Raw genomic sequence first — 14675 nt, 5'->3', positions numbered from 1 at the left:
ATACGTTTCTTCGAAAATGTTTTAATAACGTATTTACCATGTTTTTCTGGGAACAAATTCCGCAACCTTTTTATAAAATGAAGTACTCTGATTTTTATAAAGCATAAACAAAATCGGTCTTTCTGGCCATGATTTTGGGGATGTCACAATATGGAAATTATGGAAATGTTTCCATATTGGATAGACCATATCAACTTCATCATGAATAGAAAAGATTCTATTAAGAATGAGTTGTCATATGGAAAATATGGAAGCGTGTCCATATTGGGAATTGAATATTGAAAATCTATGTCTAGATTAGAAACCTTTATGCAATAGGATGTTCAAAGGAATGTACTTTGAGTGAGAGACATCATATCTAAGGAATTGTCTTGTAACAATGTTCGATAGAGGACTTTGTAATATCATTGGCAATAGTCTTTGTAACTTTGGTGCAGTAACATTACGAAAGGATCATTGCATAAAGTGTTAGAATCTAGCATATTTTATAAGTAATAAGAATTTTATATTCTTACACTTATGAAAAAGGATTTGGAGTTGTGAAATGAGGATGATTGGAAATGTGTTCAATTTGATCTATTTCACAAAGTAAGAACCATAGGTAAACATTGTGTGCATGCTAGGAGCATGGGACAAGTGTTGTAATTCAAGTAAGAAGTTGATTACCCAAAACGACAAATAATGAGTAATCGATATGGTGATAAATAAAAGGAGTTTTATTTATACTCAAAGGTTTGAGGCCATATGGGATTAGTATTATTCTTGTGTTTCACATTTGCATGTTTTGACTTCCAGAATAATTTAAATGGTTAAGAATAGTCAAATTATTCGAACGGGCCACAGTCGTTCATATGTTGGAAGTAGGTATGAATGAAGACTGTCGTGAATTGGTGTGTGGATTGTCTATAAGGTATTAGACATAAGCAAATATTTGCTGCAACGTTCATGAGTGCTTATGAATGAGAATTTGATCATTGGATTAAAAACACGCTCACTTAGATCACTCCATGAATTGTATCACGAGTGATTGGTGAGACGATAACATCTTATATTCTTGAAACCGAGATGTGTGAGTTGTATCTTGCAAATCGGTTGCACATTGATAATATGTAAACACACCAGTAACTTGGTGTTATAAAACATATTGTTGTGTGTGATTCGGTGAGTGAGTGCATGAAAGCATTGTATCAAAGTTTATCCGTTCCTTTTATCTAAAGTAGGATAAAAGCGATATCTTTGGGCCCCTCGATGATTTAGTGATGACAAACGTAAATGCTCGGCCGGGCTAGGGCTAATTTGATTTCTTCAATTAGTCTGTCGTCATAAATCGGAAAATCGAGATATAGTACAAAGAGAATGATTTGAAATCATATCTCATACGATATCAAGAATGGAGGAATATATGATCTCTTATCTAAGGACACGCGTATCTGATAGGATCAGAGTTGACAGCGGCTTTGGAAAGCTACGATTGCAGATCAGGATCTGAAGTCATATGCAGAATAGTTATTAGACTTATCCAAGTGGGAGACTGTTGGATTAGTGTCTAAGTCCATAACTATTTTGGTATGTACTTGACCTGATGGTGCATGGTCCTTTTGGGTTGCCTTCACCAAAGCAACTTGATAGGATGAATTATGGAGAGAAAATGATTAAATATGATTTATTAATATATTATGAGAATAATATATTAAAGGAGAAATCATATTGTTTAATTAATATTAGTCAATAATTAATTGGTAATTAGTTTTGTGACTAAAAGAGATTAATTAAACTTAAGGGACTGGAATTGTAATTATAAGATAATTGCTATTTGGGCCATGGATTGTCTTAAATCAAGAGGTGGACGAATTCTTATGGGAAGCCCATAAGGAAATCGTCCAAGGGCTTGATTAAAGGAGTCTATGGGTTGCTTAGGGCTTAAGCAACAAAATTAGGGTTTCCTGGTTAGATAACCCTAATAGCCTCACTATATATAGAGCCCTTAAGGCTCAAAAACGTGGGGAACCTTTTTTCTAGGGTCAGAACACGTTTTGGGCAGCCTCCATCCTCTCTCCTCTTCATCCTCTTGCTTATGGTGTTTGTAAGCCATTAGAGGAGTGACACTTGTGACTCTAAGCCTTCCAAAGTCAATTCAAGGAGGAATTGGGATTTTTATTGCTACATAACAATCAAGGTAATATCATAAACCTAATTATATGTTAATATTGATTCCCATATGCTAGAATTAGGGTTTATAGTCTTGGATAACTTGCATGTACAATAGAGAAACCTAGATCCAAGCATTAGGGTTTGTATGAGCACATAGGATGTCTTATGACCAAAACCCATCAATAACGAAGTGCAATGTGTTTTGTCTACGACTGTTGCACAAGGTTATGACAGATGAAAATTGCACCTTTTGAGTCACAATACAACAAAATTTTCTTCATGTTGACTGCATAATCACGTAGTTGGCCTTGAATCTAAATGATTTGAGAAGTGCAAGCTGCAACAACAACATATTCTGCTTCTGTTGTGGAAATCGAAACACAAGTTAGCTTTTTCGATTGCCAGCTGACAAGCTTCCCATCCAAAAGTTGGCATCCGCCAATTTTGCTTTTACGATCAAGCTGACAACCACCCAAGTCAGCATCTGAAAATGCTTGAATGAAAAAGCCTTTTTTCGAAGGATACCACAATCCTAACGAAATCGATCCTTTAATATAGCGAAAAATATTCTTGACCACTGTGAGATGAGGTTCCCTGGGATTCGATTGATACCTAGAACAATTACAAACAACAAACATTATATCAGTTCGAGTAGCTGTTAGATATAATAATGAGCCAATCATGCTTCTGTTGGTTATTATGTGTTGCATCATGGGCCATTCTTTTGTATATCCGGTTTGCGCCTGTCCAACCGTGATTATAGATTAGGGTTACGTATTATATATAGTGCATGCATGTATGCCATTAATACGTAAGCCATTGATTATCTTTTGTATTGTAACCCTAAGCACCTCTACAGTCAAAGTTCTTCATCGAGCTCTTCTGGGGTGTTAAAGTTTAATCATACGACTTCTTTAAAGCCATTCTTGTGTTCTTAATTACATATCTAATTGTTTATCTTCTTAGAATCTATCGATACTACTAGAACTTTGTTCCAACAATTGGTATCAGAGCAGGAGACTGTGTGATCAGTACACATTCCTTCTATATTAAGAAATCTTTAGGGTTTACGCTTTTATTGAATATAAAGAAGCCGTCTTCGTCTTGTGGACGGTAACTCTGGTGTTTGATAAAACCCTAATCATAGTTTACATGTCTGATTCTAGCGGTTCTAAGGAAAGGCTCACCATGTCTCATGAAGATTCGCAAACAAATCCTATCAACATCTCTAACAACATTGGATCCACTACAAGGGTTCCCATTCTCTACACATAAGACTATGAAGTATGGGCGCATCACTTTGAAGATTACGTTGTTGGATCTGAAGAAAATGGCTATCTCATCTAGGAAGCAGTCATGCTTGGGCCGTTTGTTCACTCTGGAACGAACACGACTGTGAAGAGTCAAAAAGAATATAACAAGCTTGTGACGGACGTAGGTAAGATACCACAGGATGAGAAGGACAAGTTTTTATGTAATGTGAAGGCCATGAGAATGATCAGATTCGCTTTGCAATTTGACACTTTTCGGTTAGTTGGTTCATGCACAACGGATAAAGAAATCTGGGATAGGTTGAAGGAACTCTACTCAACCGATGAAGATCTAGAACACTCTATTCAAACCTTGCTACTCTCTAAATTTGGAGTTTTCGAACAGAAACTAGAAGAGAAACTGATACAAACATTCGATTGCTTTTATCATCTCCTAAGCAAGATGATCAAGCATGGTATAGAAAGGAAGTTGATCGATCAAAAAGTAACATTCATGAATGGTTTGAGACCAGAATGGATGGTTGTGGTTTCAACAGTGAAAGCACATGAACAGTTTAAATCTTTCTCACTAGGGAAACTTGTGGGAATACTTGAGTCCCATGAGAGTGTGGTAACCAAGGAGGAGAAGGTAGTTTCAGGTGTGGGATCATTGGCCCTTGTTTCAAAAGGAAAAAGTGTTGCAGAAGAAGAGGAGGAGTCAGATATGTCTGAGTGTGACCTTACAAGCGAAGAATATGCCATGATGGTCACCAATCCAAAGAAGTTTGCACGAAGGAAATTTCTTGTCACTAAGAACCGAAACTGGAAGGGAAGTTATAGTACTCAGAAAGTAAAAGATGAAGCAAAGAATACTTCTCAAAAGGAAGACGACAAAATGAGAGCAAGCTTGCAGGAGACTCTAGATTCGACTGCAATTACTGTCATGGCAAGAACCAGTTTGCCAAAGATTGCATGCTGAGGAAAATGGTTGAGAAGAGAGATGGTGAAGATGATGAGGCGTACTACATGCAAAAATTGGAAGAGATCAAGAAAAAGAAAGCAACTAACAGTTCAATGAATGCCTTGATTGTGCAGAAAAATGCAAATGAGGATGAATTCGATGGCGTTGAAGTCTGGTCAAAAGATTCTGAGGATGAAGAGGTGAGAAAGCCCACGCATGGAAGAGCTTATGGGGCGAAGAATGCTAGTTCGGCTGGAAGATGTTTGGTGTTTACAGCTGGTAGATCAACCGAAAGTGAAAGTAAGGAGCTGAACCTAACTGAGGACAAGTGCTTTGCAGCCAAGCGCGTGAGCGAGAAGATCAACGATTGTGATCGACTGATCAAAAAGGTACATTCCATCCTTGAGTCACATAAAGTTCCGATAACAAATTATGAAGAAGAATTAAATGAATTAAAATTTAAACTTTCTAATTTAAGTGGCGGTCTCATGCAAACACGCTTAGCGAACTCTAACCTAACTGACCAACTCAGCAGGGTGTCTTCAAAGAGTGAGGAGAGAAGGATGTGGATTAAGTTGAAGGAGGCGGAGTTAAATAGGGCTAGGGATGAAACTATTTATTTACAATGAGACAATTTAAAGTTTTTAAAACAAAGGAATGTTTTTTGTTTGATTGCCAAGCGCTTATACACTAATATTGCTGAATTTCACTTAAATTGTGAAATAGAGAAAAAGATTCATAAGATGATCTTACCCTTCCTTGAATTTAAGGAGGATGAGGTCATTGCTGAATGTGAATCAATAGTGTCCTCAGAAGAGACATCCGTCGCTTACAAAATCAGACTGGACAAGATAGAGACCTTTATTGACTCTAAGGAACATAAATGTATGCTCAAAAATCTTTTGGATGAAAACGATAGGTTAAAAATTAAGTCCGAGACCATTCAATCATTTGATTCATCGAACGTCAAATTAATTTCAGAACATAAAATGAATATAGAAAACTTATCTGAATTTGATGAGGAAAGTGAGGTGAGCGAAATCTCAGTTGAAGACGTGGTTGATTGCTCTGAGTTTATGAAGAGAGAAACCGAGAATGAGAAACCTCTCATTTCTGAAAATTCAGTTGAATACGCTCTCCTGTCAAAGGACAAGCTACAGAAACTCAAAGAGAAAGTAATGGTTTATCAAAAGGTTCAAACTGTGCCGAATCAAGTCTATGCTGTTACATAGGTAACTACAAAACAAACAACAGAATTGAAAACCTTGGTCGACAAAGACAATGCTGAAGGATGTGAAGACTACTCCTGGTCAGTCCCTATTGATAACGCAGATGAAACCATAGGCTTATCTGAGCAAACCTCATGGAGGGTAAAAGGAAGATATGCTGCTGAACCTATCAACAAACCCTCGAGTTACGAAAAACCAAGCACAAGTGGAACAAAAGAGATCGATGAAGAACCAAAGAGAATACCAAAAGTTCTTACTAAGACAACCGAAACTCAAAAAGAAAAGCCAAAGGCTATTTTTAATATCCACAAGTCTCAGAAGGAGTTAGCTGAACAGAAACGCCAAAGAAATCAAAGATACATGAAAAATATAAATGAGCGAAAGCGTTATTGGCAATCTCAAAATCCCAACTACGTACCTCCTAAGAAAGAATCAATTGCCAAAGGAAAGGAAAAGCTAAAAGAAAAAGAAAATTTTATTCCAAGCTCCTACTATTCCAAAGCTCAGATGCGAACATCTACTTTTGGCTACAAAACTAGCGCTAAGAACCGAACGTCTAGTTTCGGTCCCAACTTCAAGACCAACAATAGAACATCTTGCTTTGGTTCCAAGCCAAGTTTCGGTCCTTCCTACTCCCAAAGTAAACGGACACCAGTGAAGGACATCAAAGGAAAGGGAAAGCTTAACTCAGACTCTAAGTTCAATAATAAGAAAAAGTCGGCTAACCTTAGGATTCAAAAGAAAGTTCCAAAACCGTCTAACAATACACCATCAAATACACCAAAATTTAAACAAGACAACACCAAAATCAAGATGTATACCATCAAAAGAAAAGATCAATCCACTCTTATTAAAAGAACCTATTTGGTTGATATTTCTACTGCAATTCCTTTTTCTTTAAAAGACTCACCAGGGCCCAAGAAACTTTGGGTTCCTAAATCTGCTTGAATATGCAGGTTATTAGTGACGAGCAGTTCGATGAAGAATGGTATATAGACAGTGGCTGCTCACGTCACATGACGGGAAAGAAGGAAGAGCTAAGGGAATTCCGGTCCCTAAAAGATGGTAGATGCGTGAAGTATGGCAATAACTCTTATGGCACAATCAAAGGATATGGAATGATAACCAATGGAGATTTCTCGATTCGAAAAGTAGCTTATGTAGAAGGGTTGCAGCATAACCACATCAGTGTATCACAATTAGTTGTGGGAACAGGTTTGAAGGTATCATTTGATGATGAGGGATCATAAATTATTGAGAAGCAATCCAAGAAGGTTCTGTTAAAGTCTGAATGCAAGGGAGAGATGTATCCTTTGAATCTCAATCCAATTCGTGGAAAACCAGCAATATGCCTGCTGTCAAAGGCGAACACTGATGAAAGCTGGTTATGGCATCGACGTCTATCGCACCTAAAATTCGAATTCTTATGTTTTTGTGTGCTTTTTTTTTCTGCTATGAATAACTAATAATTAGGCTTTCAAGATCTGAGGTTTGGACGTTAAGGTCTTAAGGGATCAAGACCTTTGGATAAGGTTTTGGACTCCGACTAGTACGATAGGCGTACTTCTTTGTACGTTGTGTGTATTGGGTCTAAGGCCCGTTTGTGGTCAACTTGAGTAGGCGGGGTGTACAACCTACTGTGGGCCTAAGATGCTTTTTGGGCCATTTTGAGGGTTTGGGATTTGATTGAAGGGGTTTAACCTTGAGGCGTAAAATGGTCTTTTACCCAAAGATTCGGGATTATGGACTTGGGCTCTCGTTTATGGTTTAAGACCTAATTATTAATTAGGTTATTATTGGATCATATTTAGTTCAGGGATTTTTGGATCAATAGTCTGAGCATTTATTTGATTTTTAGCAGATTGAGGTGAGTCTCCTCCTAGTGTTTGGCGGGTTAAAGGCACAAATGTCAGTCCATGTATTATTGTTATTTGTATCCTAGCTGTTTATGTGACTGTTGCATGTTTTATATGTGTTGTATGTATATCGGGCGGTCCTAACGAGTGTGTTGGGTGGGGGGCCATCACATGTTATTGACAGATCTATTCTGGGCGGGGCTCAATGTCGGTTAAGGACCGATGTCGGGCGAGACCTGATGGTTTTCGGGCAAGGCCCATTATATGTATGGTATGGGTTATTTTAGGGAACTCACTAAGCTTTATGCTTACGGTTTTCAGTTTATGTTTTAGGTACCTCCAGTTTGAAGGAGAAAGGCTCGGGATGATCGTATTGGACGACACCATGATTTTTCCGCTTTATTAACTATGATGTATTTTGGAAGATTACTGATACACTATGATTTCCTTATGGTTTTGATAAACACGTTTGGTTGATGTTTATTTTAATAGAAAAACAAAATTTTTGGTTCTGGGTTTCAGGATCTTACACATTCACTAGGTAGAGATAGTTCGTTGTGGAAGTGTTTTAAGACTACGGTCTGGCCCGTAGCATTCATTAGGTTGAGATAGGATGTTACAGGAGTGGTTGTAAGATTGTGGGAAGGCTACAACATTGGCTGAGTTGTGTTGGGTGTGATGTAAGACTACGATTTTGGCCTGTAGTATTCACCTGGGGTGAAATAGACTTTTTGTTGTTTGCTGTTGGTTGGTCAGTCATCCTTTGTTTGGATTGGAGGGTTGTTAAAGCCGTGTTGGAAGATAGGCTACGAAATCCTTCATCGATTAGACTCATGGATGGAGTCTTGTTGTGCGACCGTGTGAAAGGTTGTCAACTTCAGCAACCGGCTGAGGATTTTGTATTCCAGATTTTTATTAGGTAAGCATGGAACCAGGTAGGTCTTGAGAGCATATCGAATTTGCGTATTCTTCAGCCAACAAGATTGATGTATATGTTAGTGTAGCTCGAATGGTTGGGGATCGTCTTGGGAGTCGCCTTCATATTCGAGTTCAAGGTTTCCGACTTCGAAGGATGTTCATAGATTATGTTTCAAGTTATCATAACGACGATATAGGGCCAGGGAGGTTTTGGTCAACTTAGATTTTAGATTGTGGTCGTCAAGGGTGTGTTTTGAGTGGTTCTTACCGTCATGGAGTCAAGCATTGTATAGAGTTTTTAGATTTAGGGCAAAGTAGTTAGAAATTCTCTTTCATTGGAAAATTATGGTGTGTTGTGTTCATTTCTTCATCAGGTTGCGAGTTTTCTGCTAAGTTTGGTTTGGAAGCGGTCTCCAGAGATGGTCATCAATGTAAGGTGAATTTTTAGTGCTGTAAAGGATTAACCAAGATTCATATATACTTATCAGAGAATAAGTATTGGACCTGAACCGCATCAAGATTGCGTCATGGATTGCTATAATGAGTGATGCTTGATCAAAAGGTACTATCTTTGTATCTTTAGTACCTTAGATGCATATAAGGACTTAAGTTTAGGGAATGTTATATATAAATGTAGTCAGATGTTGATCTTTAAACATGTAATTATAATGGTTATTATCGGTTGTGGTAAGAACTATCTAAGAGGATTATGTAGTCAAGATGAGATTTGTTCCTTTTATGTGTTGAGAGATAGACAATTAACGTGTGTTGCCCAAAGTTGAACACCAAATGAGATTGATTACGATCCCAATCACATGTTCATCAAGATGTCTGTAACAAACGCAAACTTTGAAATTTTAGGAATTGGATGTTGATGAATGAGATTCTTCATTATGTGTTATTGGTGGCAGTGAAATGTAGCTAGATGTTCACCACCGTCTATATCAATCTATGATCAGTCTTATGCAAGTGGGAGATTGAAAGATATTTATGCCCAAGAATCATTATAGAATTTGCTAATGACATATGATCCTATAGGATTACACTTTATAGCAAGTTACTACTAATTTATTATTTATTAAAGTAATTTTATTATTAATAAATATAATCAACACTTGTATTTAATTGGAAAATTATTATTTTATGAAAATTATATTTTAACAATTAATTAAGAAATTATTGTTTCTAAGAAATAATAATTAAAGAGAACAAAACTAGTTATATTTATATGGTATGAATATATATGTTATATACAAATTATTTGGACATTTTGAGTAGCCATTTAGCTTTTCATGTAACTAGCTAGTTATACCTTAAGTGAAAGAGACTCTAAGACCCCATAACCTCTCTCCATAACTGTAGGTTTTCCACAGGAATGGAGGTTGTGTGTTTGACTTGTTTCTTTCACTCATGCTTTGTAAGAAAGCATGGATCTTGAATTAGATGTTGGTATGGTCCATATCTCATGTAAGGAAGTGCATAAAGGAGTGTTAGGATGATAAACTAGCTAGTTTTCATCACACATTCTTCTCTTTTTGGGGTGCTAAAACCGAGAGCATGAAGCTCTCATTCCCTCTAATCTCTTACCTTATATAGTATAGAGTTTAAGGGTTTATAAGTTGATTCTCTTTAAGACTAATTTGGTATTAGTTGTTAGGGCTCAAGAACAACTTAATAAAAGTGAACACTAGCATCTTGAAGTGGTTTACTCTTGCTTGGTAGATACCTCTAGAGAGTTATTTGGACTAACATAAACACAATATAAAACGTCAACTTTAGTGCCAGTTATTTCTTTTATAACCAATATTTTCCAATTATTAAGGTCATAGTCTAATTTCAAAAACTTATTCAAAAACTCCTCTAACACCCTTTGAACCCTAGTTCCACATCATTGATATTTGTTATATGTAGTGAAATTCCATCAATATTTTCATATTTAAGATTAATCGAGTATATAGAACAACTTAATTCATCCTTCATCATCGATATAGGGTTTTATTAACAAGAAACACAAAACCCTAACTCAATTATACATCTTTCTTCTAAAGAAATGCATAATTTCAAAACAATCAAGGAGTTACCTTTTAAAGTTTAATTAAATCCCCTCTATATATTTAGTTTTCTATAAAATGAGTGAGAAATCCTTCCATTACCTCCAAGTCAGCTCTAATATCTTCTCTCCAAATTAGGATACATAATTAACAATATTGAATGAGAAAATACTTAAAAATGAGGTTATATGTAGATGTACACCCCTAGCATGAGTGCTCTTGGACCTCTAATATAAGACCCTCCACATTGGGTCTTTCAAAAAGAATTTGCAATGCCACTAAGCTAGTTTTTAATGACACTTGGATATTTTCATTCTATATCTGCAAGACTTACAAGTCTTGTAAGTAATTTTATATTATTATTTTAATATAACAATCATATTTAAATATTATAACCAATCAAATATTCTTATGTTAGATAGGCCCAATAATTTCTTTTTCCAAAAACTAATGACTATGTTGAGTCGCAAATTTTTTGCAAGATTTTTAACATGCATGGGTGTGGGTGCTCTAAGGGATTTGATTGATAAAGTGAGAAATTCAATTCACCTACGAAGGCTACACCTAAAACTATTGACCACTACAATTTTAAGTGTTGTCACTTTGATTTTTGAAGGTACTCGATTGTTTTTGAAACACTTTTCCAAAATCTCATAAAACCCTATCTAAGATCGTTTATATCATAAGATTAAAAAAAATATTACCGAAAATTGTTAGTTTACCCGTCCAATTCAATTAGGTGAACATATTTTATGTTCTGATCATTCTTCCTGAAATATTACCAAATGAAACCATATGTAACTCATTAATGTTGCTTCCTAATCTTAGTTTCAACTTCCAAGTTGTACATTACTAATGTAACGGAAAACAATTTTATTGTGAAAAGGGTGCCATCAATCGAATGAGAAAATACATGAAAATTGTACTAATTTATTGTATCGTTTCTTTATATTTTAAAATTAAAATTCAAACAAACTTGAATAAAAATGCCTCAATTTTTATTCTTATAAAAAATAAATAGTATCCTAATTTGAACTTTATTAACTTGTAACGACCCAAAATCCATAAGTAAAAATTTCATTTTTTCAATTCATCAATTCAAAATCACGCGTCTCGAAAACATGCAAAATACAACCATCACAAAATATTAGGGTAACAGAGATCATAAAATGTGTAAATCATGAGGAGGGGGGGGGGGTTGTGTCATCATGTCGGGCCCTTCCCTTTTTTACCGGAAGTATCTGAAACCAAAAACATAACTGTAAGCACAAAGCTTAATGAGATCCCTTAAAATACCACATACACTAAACACATAAATATAACATCACAGGGTTGTGTCAGGTTCGTAACAACCCTTGGGTCCGTATCAACCCTATGTAGCATAAAATCGTTGTGTCGGGTCCGTATCAACCTCGAGTCCATAATGACTCCAAGCCCAAATTGGCTCCATACATATATCATACAATCACATAAGTAATAGTCACATAATGGCATACATCCTACACATACAAAACAGTGGGCCGAACTTAGTGCCTTCAGCCCACTAGTATGGTAAGAAGAGTCAACTTTAACTAAAGGTAACTGAATCGTACACTCGAGTTGTTTCTAATACGGCTCGTCACACTAATCAAAACCCAAAGACAAACCTAATCAAAATCAGTGTTTGTAACCCATAATCATAGTTCCAAATAATCATTTATCATATTAAGGTCAAAAGACCATTTTACCCTTCCCATACATAACCCAATTAATCAAAGTCCAAAACGACTAATGACCTAAGGCCCAAAAATGGCCCAATGGGTCTTCTGTAAGTTCGACTATCATACTTAACATTATGCCTTGCGTATGGTCAAACCAAGGTAAGGTTACGACGCCATAACTCTCTATGCCCAGCGTACTTAGGTTTACGCCCAATGTGTAACCCCTGCAGATTCGGGATAGTCAATTTAGAGATAATAAACGTTAAAAATAAATTTTTGATAGAAGATTATTTAGGATAAATAATCTTAACCAAAAGCTTATTCTATATGTCACAAGAATTCCGTACATATAAAGAACGTTGAAAATATGACCTATAACGAAGAAGTTATTACCCATTGAAGTTTCACGAATAAACCGTCACGGCTTTGCGTATCGTAAAAATTAAATTTTTGATAAATTAGGTTTTAGCCTTAGTAATCTAAACAAAAGTCGTAGTATTTGTTAAACCAAGAGTGTTCATATAGAGAATGTCCAAATCTGACTTCATTTGATGGAGTTGTGATTTTTCTAAGATTCAGCGTTGCAATGTACTACTCAAAAATCAAATTTTAGATTGGTCAATTTTTAGCTGAAACGATTTAAGTGAGAATTGAAAATCTCCTTAATACGATCCCAACGATATAAAGACATTCAAAAACGGACGTCGGATGACAAAGTTATGAATTTTTAACAGACTTTAACTGTCTAAGACTGTTAAAATATAACTTTAAAATAAATTCAAAATTAGCCGACGGAGTCTAAGAGAAATTTGTGGATCTCACCGATAGCTACGAGTGCATATAATCAACGTAAAAAATGGAGCTCATATGCAAAAGTTATAGATTTTACAAGATAATTAATTATCGAATTAACAAGAGGACGACACTTGTCGCGATCTGGCACCCACCTTTCTCCCCACGGCTTGCCACCGGATGTTGACATGTGGCAAATTATGCCTAACATAATTATTAAGTACGCCTAGCATAATGTTGTTTAACCCATTACGCCGAGCGTAAATTTGTGTACGCTCAGCGTAGCGGGCTCCTGACACCCTATAAATAAAGGCAGAATCTTACGCTTTTCCTCACATCTTTCCATTATATTCTCCCCCCCCCCCCCCCAAGGCCTCAGTGCCTTTTTCTAGCGCTTCCTAAGTGTTAGTAGAGAAGCTCCGGAATGCCAGAAAGCCCCGAGAAATAGAGCTTTTAGTTTAGAAATTCTGCCTGAGCAGAGTCAGATTTCTTGCTAAACCACCTGTAAGTTGAGTTATGCTTACTGTACTTTAAGTATAACTTATGTTTAAGTTCATTATCGTTATTATGAACCTATAAAAAAGATTTATCGGTGATTCCAAGTCATTATACCAATTGATCTACTTACAGGAGAGGTGTCTAGAATGGTCACATTAGCTTGGTTGTTGGATTTTAGAAAAGCTATACGCTGAATTGATCCTGCTTCCCAACTGTCCTGCCTAGTTGATCCCTACTTTATAGATCTTGACGTAGACATTTGAATTATTGATGAATATAGACTAATAATTAGTCGAAATAAATATTAGACTAAGACTTAGTGATAATAATATTGGGTTACGTCAAAGGAAAAGATAGTTGCTAGAAGTGAAGCGTTGTCCGAATTTCGAGTCGTCGCTTTAACAAGTGAGTGCATAAATACTTTAATCTTACACATAAAATATGAAGTATTTAATATACATACATGCTATGTATGCCTATTATTTGTGTTTCTAGTATCTATGCTAGATCAACGATTTATACATGTTTTACTCGATTTAAACTATATATGTATTTTTATAACTATAAATATATTGGGTAAAGATGGGTAGATGAAAGATGATATAGATTATGAGAGATGAAAGATGATATAGATGATGAGAGATGAATGATAAAATAGATGATGAGAGGCCTTGACTTTAAAGATGATGTCATTTAGTAGAGTACATATGACAACCATAGACTATTCTAGACATTCGAGTGAAACGCCAGCAGGCTCGCAACCTGTAGGTATTTTTGAACCATGTGTTCATCAGATGTACTATAAAACTCATTAACATGTATTGTGGATGGACTCCTTAAAATAGTATTGTCAATAAAGAAGATAAACCTTGGCAGGTACGGACTTAGTGCCTATTAGATAAACACTGGCAACTATGGACATAGTGCCTAATAGATAACATTGGCAGTTGTTGACTCAGTGTCTATTAGATAAACACTAGTATCTATGGTCTTAGTGCCTAATAGATAACACTGGCAGCTATGGACTTCGTGCCTATTAGATAAACCCTAGCAGCGATGGACTTCGTGCCTATTCTTTAGGAATAAATATCAAAGAAAACCTATTAACAATTATCATAGACGAATCCCTGAACTAGTACTATCAGCATAGATGATCCTTAGGGTTGATCCTTAAGAATAAAGAAGATAATGAGGATGGGAAATCGGGTTAATTGTTTTATGATTAAACATATTAATTATATTCTTGTGGGTTGAAAACCTTATGTACTC

Source organism: Lactuca sativa, chromosome 8 (assembly GCF_002870075.4).
Source record: "Lactuca sativa cultivar Salinas chromosome 8, Lsat_Salinas_v11, whole genome shotgun sequence".
Classification (NCBI taxonomy): domain Eukaryota; kingdom Viridiplantae; phylum Streptophyta; class Magnoliopsida; order Asterales; family Asteraceae; genus Lactuca; species Lactuca sativa.
This window is presented reverse-complemented; position numbering follows the sequence as displayed.